The following is a 13290-nucleotide window of genomic DNA, read 5'->3' on the forward strand; positions in this document are numbered from 1 at the left end:
GCAAGGGTTGTAAGTTATGCCCTGGGGGCATATAAGGTTCTTATGAAAAGTGTTGTCGTAGAAACTTCAAAAAGGGCTCATTCGATTGTAAATTGAAAGGATTACTACCCTTTTTAATAGTCGAAAATGATTAGAGGGACACTAATCCCCTCTAACGCCTACCATCTCCCTGAACACATTCAATTAAAATATTTTAAATTTTGTCAAAAGTGATCGGAGGGGAAATCCCCCCCCCACTCCCTTAAATTCTCCAAACACTTCCCATCAACATTTTGATATAGCCATGTTGTTCATCGCAGTTTAAGGGTCTGGAAATTATGTGTTTTGGTATGACAACCGCCTCCCATAGCCCTCAGGGCTAAGGTTTTAAGTTATGACCTGGGGGCCTATAAGCTTTTTATAAAAAGCGTTGTCATAAAAACTTCAAAAAGGGCTCATTCGACTGGAAAGTGAGAGGGCTATTGCCTTTTTTAATAGTTGAAAGAAATCAGAGGGAGAATCACCCTCCCCCCCCCCGCCCCGCCCATCATTTCCCCAAACATTTACAATCAACATTTTGATATGGCCAGTCTGTTGAACGTAGTTGAAAGGGCAGGAAATTATGTCTTTGAGGATGACAACCCTCCTCCATAGCTCTCAGGACAAGGGTCGTAAGTTATGCCCCTGGGACATACAAGGTTTTATAGAAATTTTTTTTGTAAAAGCTTCAAAAAAGGCTGATTTGATTGGGAGTTGAGTGGACTAGTGCCTTTTTTATTAGTCGAAAGTGATCAGATGGCAAATGCCCCACGCCCATCATTTCCCCAAACACTTCCAATCCAATTTTGAGATAGCTATTTTGTTCAACGTATTTGAAAGGCCAGGAAATTATGTCTTTGAGGATAACAAATCCCCCCATCCCCCAGGGTAAGGGTTGTAAGTAATGCCCTGGGGGAATATAAGATTTTTATAGAAAGCATGGTCATATAAACTTCGGAGGGGACTCATTGGATTGGTAATCAGACGCCCTAGTGCTCTTTTTAAGGGTCAAATCAATCGGATGGCTGCTATCCCCCCTCCACACACACACGTCGTATTGTCTCGAAATGCATCTAATGGAAATTTTGAGATAGTCATTCTATTCAAAATAGTCTAAATATCATATAACAAGGCTTTTAAGGTTGAAACAAAACCTAGATATTAGGGACAAGCGTTATAAGTTATGCCCAGGGGATATTTAAGGTTTTTAAGGAAGGGATGGTTGTTTAACTTTAGAAGAGGCTCGGTCTTTTCCCGTGAAAAAGACAATGTCAATATAAAACGAACAGAAATTAATTAAAAAAAAATACTATTTCTACAAAATAAGTTTTTCAAAAAAAAGTAAAGAACTCCATTAAACCAAAAATGAAGAAAAAAGGAATCAAATAATCTACTTAGCATACAACTAGCACAAATCAGTGCTAACAAATAAATTAAACCCAAAAAAAACAGAAATTAAAATAGTTAATAGAGTTAAACTCAAAACGAGCAGAAATTAATATGAGTAGGGTTCTAAACCCCTATGCTTTCTAAAAGCCAAAATATTTGTACTCCACTGAAAAAATTCTCTTAAACGTTTCATTTTTATAACTTTAAGAATCAAAAATTAATTAAGATTTTAAGGAATAAATATAAACATATGTATATTAAACTGACAATGCACGTTTTTTTTCAGTAGGCTAAACTCAAGAGAATTTTTTTCAGTAAAGTACAAATTATATTCTGGCTTTTAGAAAGGATAGGGGTTTAGAACCCTACTCATATTAATTTCTGCTTGTTTTGAGTTTGACTCTGTTATTTATTTCAATTTCTGTTTGTCTTGGGTTTCATTTATTTATTGATACTGATTTGTGGTAGTTGTTCGCTAGGTAGATTATTTGATTCTTTTTTTGTTCATTTTTGGTTTAATGGAGTTCTTTACTTCTTTTTGAAAAACTTATTTTGTGGAATTTTTTTTTTAATTATTTTGTTGTAAGAACAAACTTTCTCCTGTAATAACTATCCGTATGTTTTTTTTTCTTTTCTTTTTCAAAATAAACAACATCCTGGATTTACCCCGCTAATATTTGAAATAAATGATTTTACATAACAAAGCCCAATAAAGAAGATAGTAACAGGCGATTACTTTTTTATTCAAATCAGTAATTTCGAACGAAACCCTAAGTCTGTAACACCCTGCTTAACAATCCTTTCATGGCAGCAAAGATCCCATAAATTTCAACCCCTTTCCTTACGAGGCTGTATATAATTATTTGCATTAATTATTTTCTTATCCTTCATCACAGGATCTTATGCTATTTTTTGCTTTAGCGGGACCCCTCGGTACAGACAAAAAATGAACTTCGATTAGCATAAAAAAGGTTCAATTTACCATTGACAATAATATCCGTCTTGCTCCCTGAATATGTTTAAAAAAGTTCGTTCAATTGAAACAACCGTTGAAGGAAGTGAGTGGTTTAAAAGTAATTTTATTTTCGAAATTTAAGCGTACAAAACATTTGCGTGGCCCTATGTGCTAATGGGAAGAAATCCACCTTTAATGACAAAGGATCCTTATCCTTTCACCCTCTAGATCTATTTGAAGAGCTTAAAACTATTTTTTTTTAATTCTTGTCTCTGTCCATGTCGACAGAAGAGACTTCTATGAGAATATTTTAATATGCTTTGAAACCCCGATTATAATCAGTTTTTGGACCTTTTGACTATGCTGAACAAAAAGGCTCTCTTAAAATTTCGGTCGGATGTCTATGGATGGATTGCATCAATAAGAGGTGTGGGAGAGTGTCTGGTTGCCCTCCGATCACTTTTGACTCTTAAAAAGGGCCCTAAAACTTTAAATTTCCGATTGAATGAGGCCCTTTATACAATAATTGAAGATGGATTGACAGGATTTACCAGCTAACCTTCCTTCTTTGTGTAGAATATTTTTGGATTAAGCCTGCAATGTGGGGCTGTGGGGTTTCAGCTTCCCTATTTTGATGAATTACTAGTATTTCAAGTGTAACATAAGACCATATTCAAATGCTTAACTGCGCAGAAGGTTGAGAAAAGGTTGGGCTTGCCAATAAAAATGATAGGGAAGGCGTCATAACATCTCACTAACGTCAGGAGCACTAACGTCATTTCGTCTACAAAATCCGTCATAACATCTAAAATTTTAAAACTTTAATTTTTAGGGGGTTTAGTGGGGAAAAGGTACCTAGGTTATGTTACGTATTTAATATATGCCATGCTTTACCCCCACCCCCTGATGCGCAATTATATAGTCGAAATTTGTTACTAAACTATTATATACTTATTACTATTATATGACGGTTAGTGGTTCTGACGGATTTTTCTTTTAGATGTTATGACGTTTATTGCTAGTGACGGTTAGTCGAAAAGGTAGCACCCCAAAATGATCTGTTCAAGAAACTGCCTTAGCTGAAGACAGTAAAAATACTGACTTCATAATAAACTTTAATATTTTTGAAGGTGGAATCTTTATAAAGATTATACAAAGAATTCAACATATTTAACACCCCCACAAAAACTATTATCTAGAAATTACGGAATTGCCAATTTTATTTCCGGGGAGGCTAGTCTCATCTGTACATTTTTCCCTCAGGGGTGACCCTCCAACCGGTGGCCGTAACCATAATTAAAAAAGAATGACTATTTAAAAAAGAAAATTTAAAGATTTAGTATCCTTTTAAGTAAGAAAAGAGATCAAGCAACAGCAAAGTTCGGGCTTCAGGCATTTTGTCCAAAAAACCATACTTTTGGCCCAAATAGGGCCAAAATACTATCGAGCAAAAATTCTGAGATAGCCAATTGGTATAGGGAAAGTGAAAGGATATTCATGTTTATAGAATCTCTGGGTTTCAAAGATCTAAATGACGCTTGGCACAACACTTGTCCTTAAACATACGTCCATACGGTCCTTAAAAATTGAACCCTTGTTATGGGTTGTTGTCTAATAAAACTAACGGCTATGGAGCACTAGAAATTAGGTTGGAGGGTAGATGTTTTGGTTAAAGGAGCTTGGGGTTGAGGAGGTGTTAAGACTCCTCAAAATTAGATAATCCTGGATATGGTATTAAAAACGAAAACAAAAAATTCTTCTTTGATTTTTGAAGTCTTAATTGAAAGTTTTAGCCGTTGTTAATACGTTCTCATTTTTTATAGTTAAAAGCATAAGATAGGGTTTTTTATTTTTTTAAATATAGTAATTGGAATTAATTTAAAAACAACAAGGTTTTTATTACTCCACTGTTATTGTCAGTACGAAGGAAAATAATTCTGGAAATGCTATCAAAAAGACGAAACAACCTGACTGCAATTTTCATCCCTTCTTCGCATTTTGAATAGACTACTATTAAACAAAATAGGCTATGAAAAAAGTAATTCCACATTATGGGTCAAATAATTCAGGATTGATAGCCTACATTATTTCGTTGCAAGCTTTGTACAAAAAGGCATTAAAGATTTCTTGTAGGTAAGAATTTGATAGGGTCGTTATTTTTATTAGGCCCAAAAATTCAATACGCCTGATACCTGGTTAATATATTAAATTACCATAGTCGAAGGTATTTTGATAGTATCTGACTTAACCAGGTATTCAGAATGATGGTGAGTAAAATTTTAGATTTTTGTATCTGAAATTCTCATTATGGCGATTGTTTTCCTTGACGGGTTGCTTATTGTCCCTTACATTTGTTGTTTTCAAACTTCAACTGAGGATTAGAACACTGCCGTTAAGGAGTTGCCTGGAGTCTCTTTAGGCCTTAACATCCAAGACTTTTTAGCAACCAGGCAAAATATTTTAATGTTGTTTTACATGTCACCATGGTTGCCATGGCCATGGATTTTATCCAAGTCTTCATGGATTTTATGCCATGAATTTTCATTCTTTTCAGTGCTAACCATTGGGTTATTTTTTTTTAATTTCTTTGCATATTATTATTATAGTTACAGGACTTGTTTGAAAATCAAAATTTTACTAACAGTGAAAAAAATTATGTTGACAATTAAAAAAAAATGCAAGTATTGGTGCCTGAGATCTTTCTGTTTCTAATAAAACAAAACTTCGTCAATGTTTTAGAAGGTCCAAAAAAACACTTTTATGTGTAGACCTAATCCATTTTATCGTTTAATATAGATTTTGGCAAAACAAACTTCTGTATTCGTCAGTAAACAAAAACCATGACAATCCAGTGCGATAGTGGCAAAAAAACAACAACATTGAATAGAAAGCCTTAAAAATTTTCTGATCAGAAAACTTAACATGGCTTGCGGTTTCGACCCAATATTTAACACCCAAAACAAAAGGCAATATTTGACTTTTCATAAGCCTTGCAATGAAGTGAAATCAAGATTTTAAGCCTTTTTCTGGTAGCAATTCTTTTACAATGTTTTACATGAGAAAGTCAAAATCTAATTAAAAGAAAATTCGGCTATCAAATAAATTTATAAAATGCAATACATTTTTGAAAGTTTTCAGTGCCAAATGCTCAATTGCGTCATTAGAATAAATATTTTGTGCGTTGACATTATTCATGATATGACATTATGTCCGCTGCACACATTCCCTATCTTTGGTTAGAGTAATCTTGGACAAGCTCTTGTGGTGGTACAAATTTCACTTTACTCTTTAGCTATTCACGACCACCCAGAGGGTGCATGGGGGGGGCGTATACTGGATTTTAACTTTCCTCAAATTCGGCTAATAGGTGAAAAAAACATTATTTACTTTTTATTAAAGATATCTTGTGCTTATAGCACCTGAGAGAAAAAAGGACCATATCAAAACATGTCCGTTTTTTTTTTGCCCGAATATTTTAGGGAATAGCATAGAAATTAAAATTCCACCTAAATTGGTTAATAAGGGAAAATAGGAAATGCTATTTACTGCTGGTAAGGAAGAACTTATAGTCCATATTGAGAAAAAAAAGAAGGAAAAAATCAAAAATTTTAGTTGGCAGTCAATGTTTTGGAAAATTAATTTATTTTCCCGATAAAACGTCAAACGTGGAACTGTTTTTTTTTTTTTTCAGAAATGGAAGCTTATCTATCTTATGCTTGTGGGAATGAAGCACCAGGAAAATTTTTGAAATAATATGCGCCACATTTTTCTGACTTCAAAAAAAGCAGCCTTTAGCAAAAATATTGACGAATGAATAACACAGAGTTCACCTGAACTTCTGTTGACACGAAGGTCTAGATTTTTTTCATTAAAACAGATGTCAGTGTTTATTGGATATATCTTGTTTTTGCACAAGAAATAGATGTTGCTTCTCTTGAATTGCAGTATTTTTATGTCTTATTTTTCTTTTTCAGGTATCATTCAATTTAAAAAATAACTTCAATTTTAAAAAATAACATTGAAATTTTTAATTTCAATCTTTCAAGGATTCATATAAGAAATCTTTTTAATGCCTACTCGATGCCGTGTTATACATATTTATCATCTGGTAGTCGAGGCCTACTAGGAACTGCATACAGGAGGAGCGAGAAACTTCACCTCCCTTAGGATGTGTCCTTAGGACTTCCTTCTCCAGCAGAATTTGAAAAAAAAAACATAAAATGTACTTTTATTAGCTTCACACCTCCCGAAACAAAATTTCTCTAATAGAGCTACTGCTGTTAGCTCTAGACCTATGCTTAGCTGCACCTATGCTAGCTCTACAAGCACAGACAATGATTTCTCTACTTCATAGGACCTTGCCGAACCAGCACCGTTTTGTATGCGTAAAATTTAAATTACCCAAAATTTGCCTCTTAGTCTATGGTTTCCTTCTTTTTTTATAATGAAATAAAAAACAAGTTTTTTTAACTGAAAATAAGGAGCGACATTAAAACTTAAAACGAACAGAAATTATTCTGTATATGAAAGAGGCTGTCCCCTCTTCAACGCCGCGCTCTTTACGCTAAAATTTTTTTATTGTTTTAAAAAATAAAGCTGTGAGACAGAGTCAAACTTTAGCGTAAAGAGCGAGGCGCTGAGGAGGAGACAGCCCCTTACATATACGGAATAATTTCTGTTCGTTTTAAGTTTCAATGTCGTTCCTTACTTTCATTTAAAATAAACTTGTTTTTTTTATTTAATTTCTGAACGTTTTTGAATTAATGCAGCTTTGATTTTGCTTAACCGTATATGAATAATTAAAACGAAATTTGCATATTAATTTTCCTTTTATTGGCTAAATGGCTTTCTCGAAAATTTTTATCGGACATAACTTACGAATTAACTTACATTACGAACTTGTATATTCGTGTACTTTTGTTACGTATGTTAGGTGGTTCGCCCCCAAGTCAATACCTCACTCTTTACGCTAAAGTTCAAATTTTGTCCCAATTCTTTAAGAACGACCCCTTAATCACAAAGGCCGTTAATTAGAATAAATAGCTCTGATGAAAGTACAAAAAAAAACTTTAGCGTAAAGAGCGAGGTAATGACTAGGGGGCGAACCGAATCATATACGTAATACTTTCTGTTCGTTTTAAGTTTTTGATTTGGCTCCTTACTTTCAGATGAAACAATTGCCTTTTTTATTTAATTTCTGATTTTTTTTTTAAATAATGCTTGGAAATCCGGCACCCCCTTCATAGCAATGTTCCTTCCCCCATGAAAACTTCCTCCATGGAAAGATCCTTCCACGTAACCCCGATCCCTCCCCCCAAGTCCAACTACCAGAAAAAGTCCCCCCTGAAAACTTCTGTATACTTCCCAACAACCAATACTATAGATAGATATAGTTAGATATAGATATTTATTGCAATAAAAGCCGCTTTGGGCCATGGCAAAAAAATGGAAAATCACACAAAATAATAGAATATTATTGTTCATATGTAAACATTGGGTAAAGTTCATAACTGGCAGACCTTCCCCTGGGGACTGTGGGGTATTAAGTCATCCTCAAAGACATAGTTATTGTATTTTCCGACCATGGTGAACAAAATGGTAATCTCAAAATTTTGATCGGGTGACTTTGGGAAAAAATAAGCGTGGGAGGGCGCCTAGTTGCCCTCCATTTTTTTGTTGGCTTAAAAAGGGCACTAGAATTTTTGATTTCAGTTCGAATGAGCCCTCCCGCGATATTCGAGGGCCTCTGGGTCGATACTATCACCGATATGATCACCCCTGGAAAAAAACAACAACAAATAAACACGCTTCCGCGATCTTTCTTTTGGCAAAAAATCCAAAATTCCACATTTTTGCAGATAAGAGCTTGAAACTTCTATAGTATGGTTCTCTGATAATTTGAATCTGATGGTATGATTTCCATTAACGTTCTTTGACGTTTAGGGGGTGTTTCCCCCTTCTTTCGAAAATAAGGCAAATTTTCTCAGGCGCGTAACTTTTGATGGGTAAGACTAAACTTGATGAAACTTATATATTTGAAATAAGCATAAAAATTTTGTTCTTTTGATGTATCTATTGGTATCAAACTTCTATTTTTTAGAGTTTCCGTTACTATTAAGCCGGGTCACTCCTTACTTACAGTTCATTACCACGTACTGTTTGATTTGCTTGTTAAGTGCAAAGTCTGCTTGTGAGGCATCTTGGTACGCAGCCGAGTCAGAAAAAGTACAGGATTACGGAGATTCATCAATTAGCCTTGCTGAAGAAGAGTACATTTGACCCCCCAAAAATCAAGAGACTCGTACATATTTGACACTTTTCTAAGGAATTCCATAGGAAAAAGGGGGGGCTCCTTTGGACCTACCTTATGGGAAATTTCCTTCTCCCACTCCCGTATGCAGGTATTTTTACTTTCTTGCTCGTTTCTTTATTGATTGTACGGATTTTGACCATAAATATTAGCTGCTCGTCTGAAGAAGGAAGGGAGTCATTTGACCCCTTCCTCTTCCCCAGGCTCATGAAACTGAGTTCTGACTCATGAAATATAAACGAGTTTTAATAGAATTAGAACGTGTATCTGTTCACTCTAGCATCCCTTAAGTAATTTCCTCAAGGTAGAAAGAAAGTACTTAATCTTAAATATGTTAAAGCACTTGCTTAAATTTCTCTTAATTGTAACTGCTTAGACTTTCTGAGCTTACATCTTGAGTTGCTATTTTAATACGTGTCAGATCTATAGCCTGAAAATAACCAAATCAAGCTAAAGCTGGCACCAACAATCATGCAAGAATGCTAACTCAAAAGTAAAAACGAAAAAGCTTTAGATGCTAGATTGAAAACAAAAGCAAATAAGCAAAACAGACAAAGAACAAAAGACGTTTTACTAACGCACACGCACTGTGCCACGATGGGATGTACCACACGCACAACGCACAGCACTCTACCACGATGGGATGTACCACACGCACAACGCACACACACTGTGCCACGATGGGATGTACCACACGCTCGACCTGGTATCAATAGAAAGCCTATGAAAATGTTAGATACATTTCCAAATTGATCCTTTTAGTGTATTTGTTAAAAGAGATTGCTGTTGAATAATTATTATTCTTATTATCATTATAATTATTCTTATTATTATTATTTCAAAAAGCGGCAAAACAACATCGAAGAGGACGGAGAACATAAAGAAAAGAGATAAAAATGCATACAACAAAACAAGCGAAAAAATGGGATACAAATTTGCAAAACTAGGGAAAAAAACTAATTCTAAATTGTTGTTGGTGAAGTGATTTATTTGTTTTTAAACATAGCTAGTGATGCCATGTCCTTACCTATTTGTAAGAAAAATTTAATTGCTTTTTAGAAAGTAGAATATTTCCTATTCGACACCTTTTTACTTCAATAAGTCTTATAAATGGTTTTCCACTTGAGTTCAACCTGGAATTGTTACTAAATGTGGTGTGAAGATAGCAAATAGATTTCAGAAATAAAAGATTTTGCTATTGTTCAATAAGAGCTATTAGCGGAAGGGTGAAAACCCGCATGCTGAGCATGACACTCAAAAGAAATTTCAACTGGACTACAACTCATTTTAAGAAAAGTCTCATAGAAAATTAAGTAATGATAATGTCGGTAAAAAGAATGATCATTCCTTTTTTTTTACAACGTTATCTAAAAAATGCTTTTCTCGATCGCGAAAGGTAAAATTTTAACTTAAAATATGTTAAAATTACCGAAGGTAAGAATTACCGAAACCACCCCTACAAGTTATTTTAATTCAATTTAATTTTATTACAAGTTATTTAATTTTAATTCAACATTTATTTTAACCGGGTATATTTATAGTTTGGTAAAGGACTATAATAGCGGCTTCCTAGAAGGAGACATGCTAGAAGAAAGAGAGGCCTTTTTTAGATTGCTAATTTTATGTTCATTTTTATCGTTTTGTTCGCATTTTTGACCATTCATCCCCAGTCCCCCTCTAATAGTTTTACATAGCCCTAGGGCAGGGACATACGCAGGGGGGGCCTCCGGGCCCGCCCCCCCCTCCCCGAAATATAACGATTTTTTTCATTTTCCCATAATTTTCTGATTTTTCTCACAGAATAATGGGTTTGAAGGATTTGCCCCCCCCCCCGAAACAAATAGGGCCCCCCCGAAACAAATTCCTGCGTACGTGCCTGCCCTAGGATATCTAAGGAATTAATTATAATTGACGAAAACGTATTCAAAACATATAAAACGGAAAAAGAAACGAGGAAACATGATACATGCTGCATATTATAAAGTAAGAATTCCATAATTTTTGGTTAGTTTTTTATACAGCCTAGGTTTGGATATAGCCTAGTTTTTTACTAGGATATAGCCTAGTTTTTTCATATGACAATTATAGAGGGGCTGGGGATGAATTGTCAAAAGGGCGAAAAAATATTAAAAATGAACATAAATTTAGCAATCTATAAGTATCTCTTTTTTTATTCTAGCATGTGTCCTTCTGGAGAGCCACTATTCCACACCTTTACCTTCTAGTTCTAATTATATTTTTGAACTTTCTAATTTTTTATCAAACGAAAAGAGGACAATGAGAAGCACGACAATTGCGCATATTAGAATTCTCTCAGACAGAATTGTTACTCAAATGTATAAAAAGATAACTACTAAGAATATTTTACTATACGAGCCTCGCAGTTCTGAGGCCTGAATTATACTTCTGCTGTGTTTTCAATAAATCACTCAATTTGTTACAAAACGCAAGGAAACTTTAAGAGGCAACAATCTTCTACTCTATCTTTGGTAATTTTTTCACGTACTAAGTTTAGGGTACTTACGTATTATACCGACCACACCAAACAAGTGAAGTTAGGTTAATTCAAATGAAATATACCAGAATATGATGAAAATAGAATACTTCAGTAACAAAATTATGGAAAGTACGACAGAGAAATATGGAAATCAGGCCTGCCCAGAACGCATTATATTAAATACCTAACCTAACCACCTCTATATATTAAATATTTAATTAAGATATACCTGCATAGTTACCGTTTATCTCACTCAAGCTAAGCTGATTATCTTCCAAGGTCAGATCCAGGATTTTTTTAGGGGGGGTGCAAAATAGGTTGATCCGATAAACTTGCATTAGGAGCAAGTTTAATTAACGCAAATTGCGTTAATTAAGTAAAGTACACTACTTTAAACTACGTTAGAGGGGGCACGCAATCCCTCCCCCCTGGATCCGCTACTGTTATCTCCTAGTAGACCCAGAAAACCGGTTTCATTATAGATCAAGAGCAAAGTGTGGTCGCTATAACACGGAAGTACCAAGTTTAGTATTAGTTTTTCACCTCATAAACATGAGCAGAAAAGTAGAAAGGAACAAAGGAGAGGATGGAGAGAGCTTAAACAATTTAAAGATATTAATTTTTTGTTTGTTTGCATATAGGTAGTGTAATATGTTCACTTGTCACCTGAATGTACAAATTATTATGTTCCAAAGAAGAATCTTATTGTATATTTTCTTAACTTATCATTTGGCCCTTTCTTTCGATTCATCCTTTTTTCGGAAGTTGTTCAAAATTCAAGTCAAACCCAGAGCTTTTCAACTTGCATGGCAGGATGTGACACATGTCACTTATTGTTATTATTTTTTAAGATGAAGTTATTTGAAGTATTTCCCCTAATCTAGAAACCAAAACATGTGAAAATAAACCCCAAGAATTTTATCTAGATATGAAGAATGCTACGCAACATACCCGACAGAAAAAAGCTGATGCGTCATACGCACAAAACAATATACGATTTAGAAGGTAGATCCCTAAATTGGTTGCGATTGTAATAATGCCAGTCTAAAAGGTCTACGTTCTTGAATCACATGGGGTATTATGGGGCTTTGACATTAATGGTTAGTAAGAATATACCTTAGGCCTGAATTAAATTTCTTTACGAGTGGACTTAAAATTGAGAAAAAGCTGTAGCATTTTGACCCCATTGCCCATTGCATTGAATGCAGCCTTTTTCAGAAAAGAAGTATTTTATGAAAAATTCATATCTGTTCTTTTTGTGAAAGGGTTTACATAAATCCCATTCGAATTGGGAATTTATTTGAATGCAAAGGGGGGAGCAAACCTCTGTCACCGATGATAATCTGTTAGTTATTACGGTCTGTACTGAAATATAAGCAATTTTTTTTTAATCGTGTGTGGGATTAGATTCTCACATAAATAAAGAGAAAAAAAGTGTGCGTGGCCGTCTATTAAGCTTTATTGTTTATTAAATAAAAAAAACAAGTTTTTTAAACTGAAAGTAAGGAGCGACATTAAAACTTAAAACGAACAGAAATTATTCCGTATACGAAAGGGGCTGTCCCCTCCTCAACGCCTCGCTCTTTACGCTAAATTTTTTTATTGTTTAAAAAAACAAAGTTGTGAGACAGAGGCAAACTTTAGCGTAAAGAGCGAGGCGTAGAGGAGGGGGCAGCCCCTTTCATATACGGAATAATTTCTGTTCGTTTTAAGTTTTAACGTCGCTCCATACTTTCAGTTTAAAAAACTTGTTTTTTTATTTAATTTCTGATCATTTTTTAGTTAATGCAGCTTTAATTTGGCTCACCGTCATTGAATAAGTAAACAAAATTTGCATAAAAATTTTACTCTTCTTTTGCTAAATGGCTGTCTCTAAATTTGGTTCTGACGTAATTTACAAGTTAACTTACGAAACAAACTTCTTTATTCGTATATTTTTCTTATGGCAAAAAATACGTTGCAGATATAGTTGCAGATGTTTGCAGATATGAGCTTGAAACCTATGTAATAGGGTTTTCTGATACGCTGAATCTGACGGTGTGTTTTTCATTAAAATTCTTTCACTTGTAGGGGATGTTTCCTCCCTCTTTAAAAAATCAGGTAAATTTTCTCAGGCTCGTA

The 13290-nt window shown here is 34.4% G+C and overlaps 1 protein-coding gene and 1 long non-coding RNA gene across 3 annotated transcripts in view; one reads left to right on the forward strand and one right to left on the reverse strand.

Annotated features, from left to right (window-relative positions):
• The window catches only part of Ca-beta (Calcium channel protein beta subunit), a 295614-nt gene that overhangs the window by 214181 nt on the left and 68143 nt on the right, over nt 1–13290 (reverse strand). The window lies entirely within an intron of this gene.
• The window catches only part of LOC148946890 (uncharacterized), a 39901-nt gene that overhangs the window by 19167 nt on the left and 7444 nt on the right, over nt 1–13290 (forward strand). The window contains exon 2 of the long non-coding RNA XR_016142406.1: nt 8463–8763. This is a non-coding gene — a long non-coding RNA (uncharacterized LOC148946890). The remainder of the gene's footprint in view (nt 1–8462; nt 8764–13290) is intronic.

Source organism: Artemia sp. Qi Xiang Cuo, chromosome 11, assembly GCF_049724085.1.
Source record: "Artemia sp. Qi Xiang Cuo chromosome 11, ASM4972408v1, whole genome shotgun sequence".
In the NCBI taxonomy this organism is placed as follows: domain Eukaryota; kingdom Metazoa; phylum Arthropoda; class Branchiopoda; order Anostraca; family Artemiidae; genus Artemia; species Artemia sp. Qi Xiang Cuo.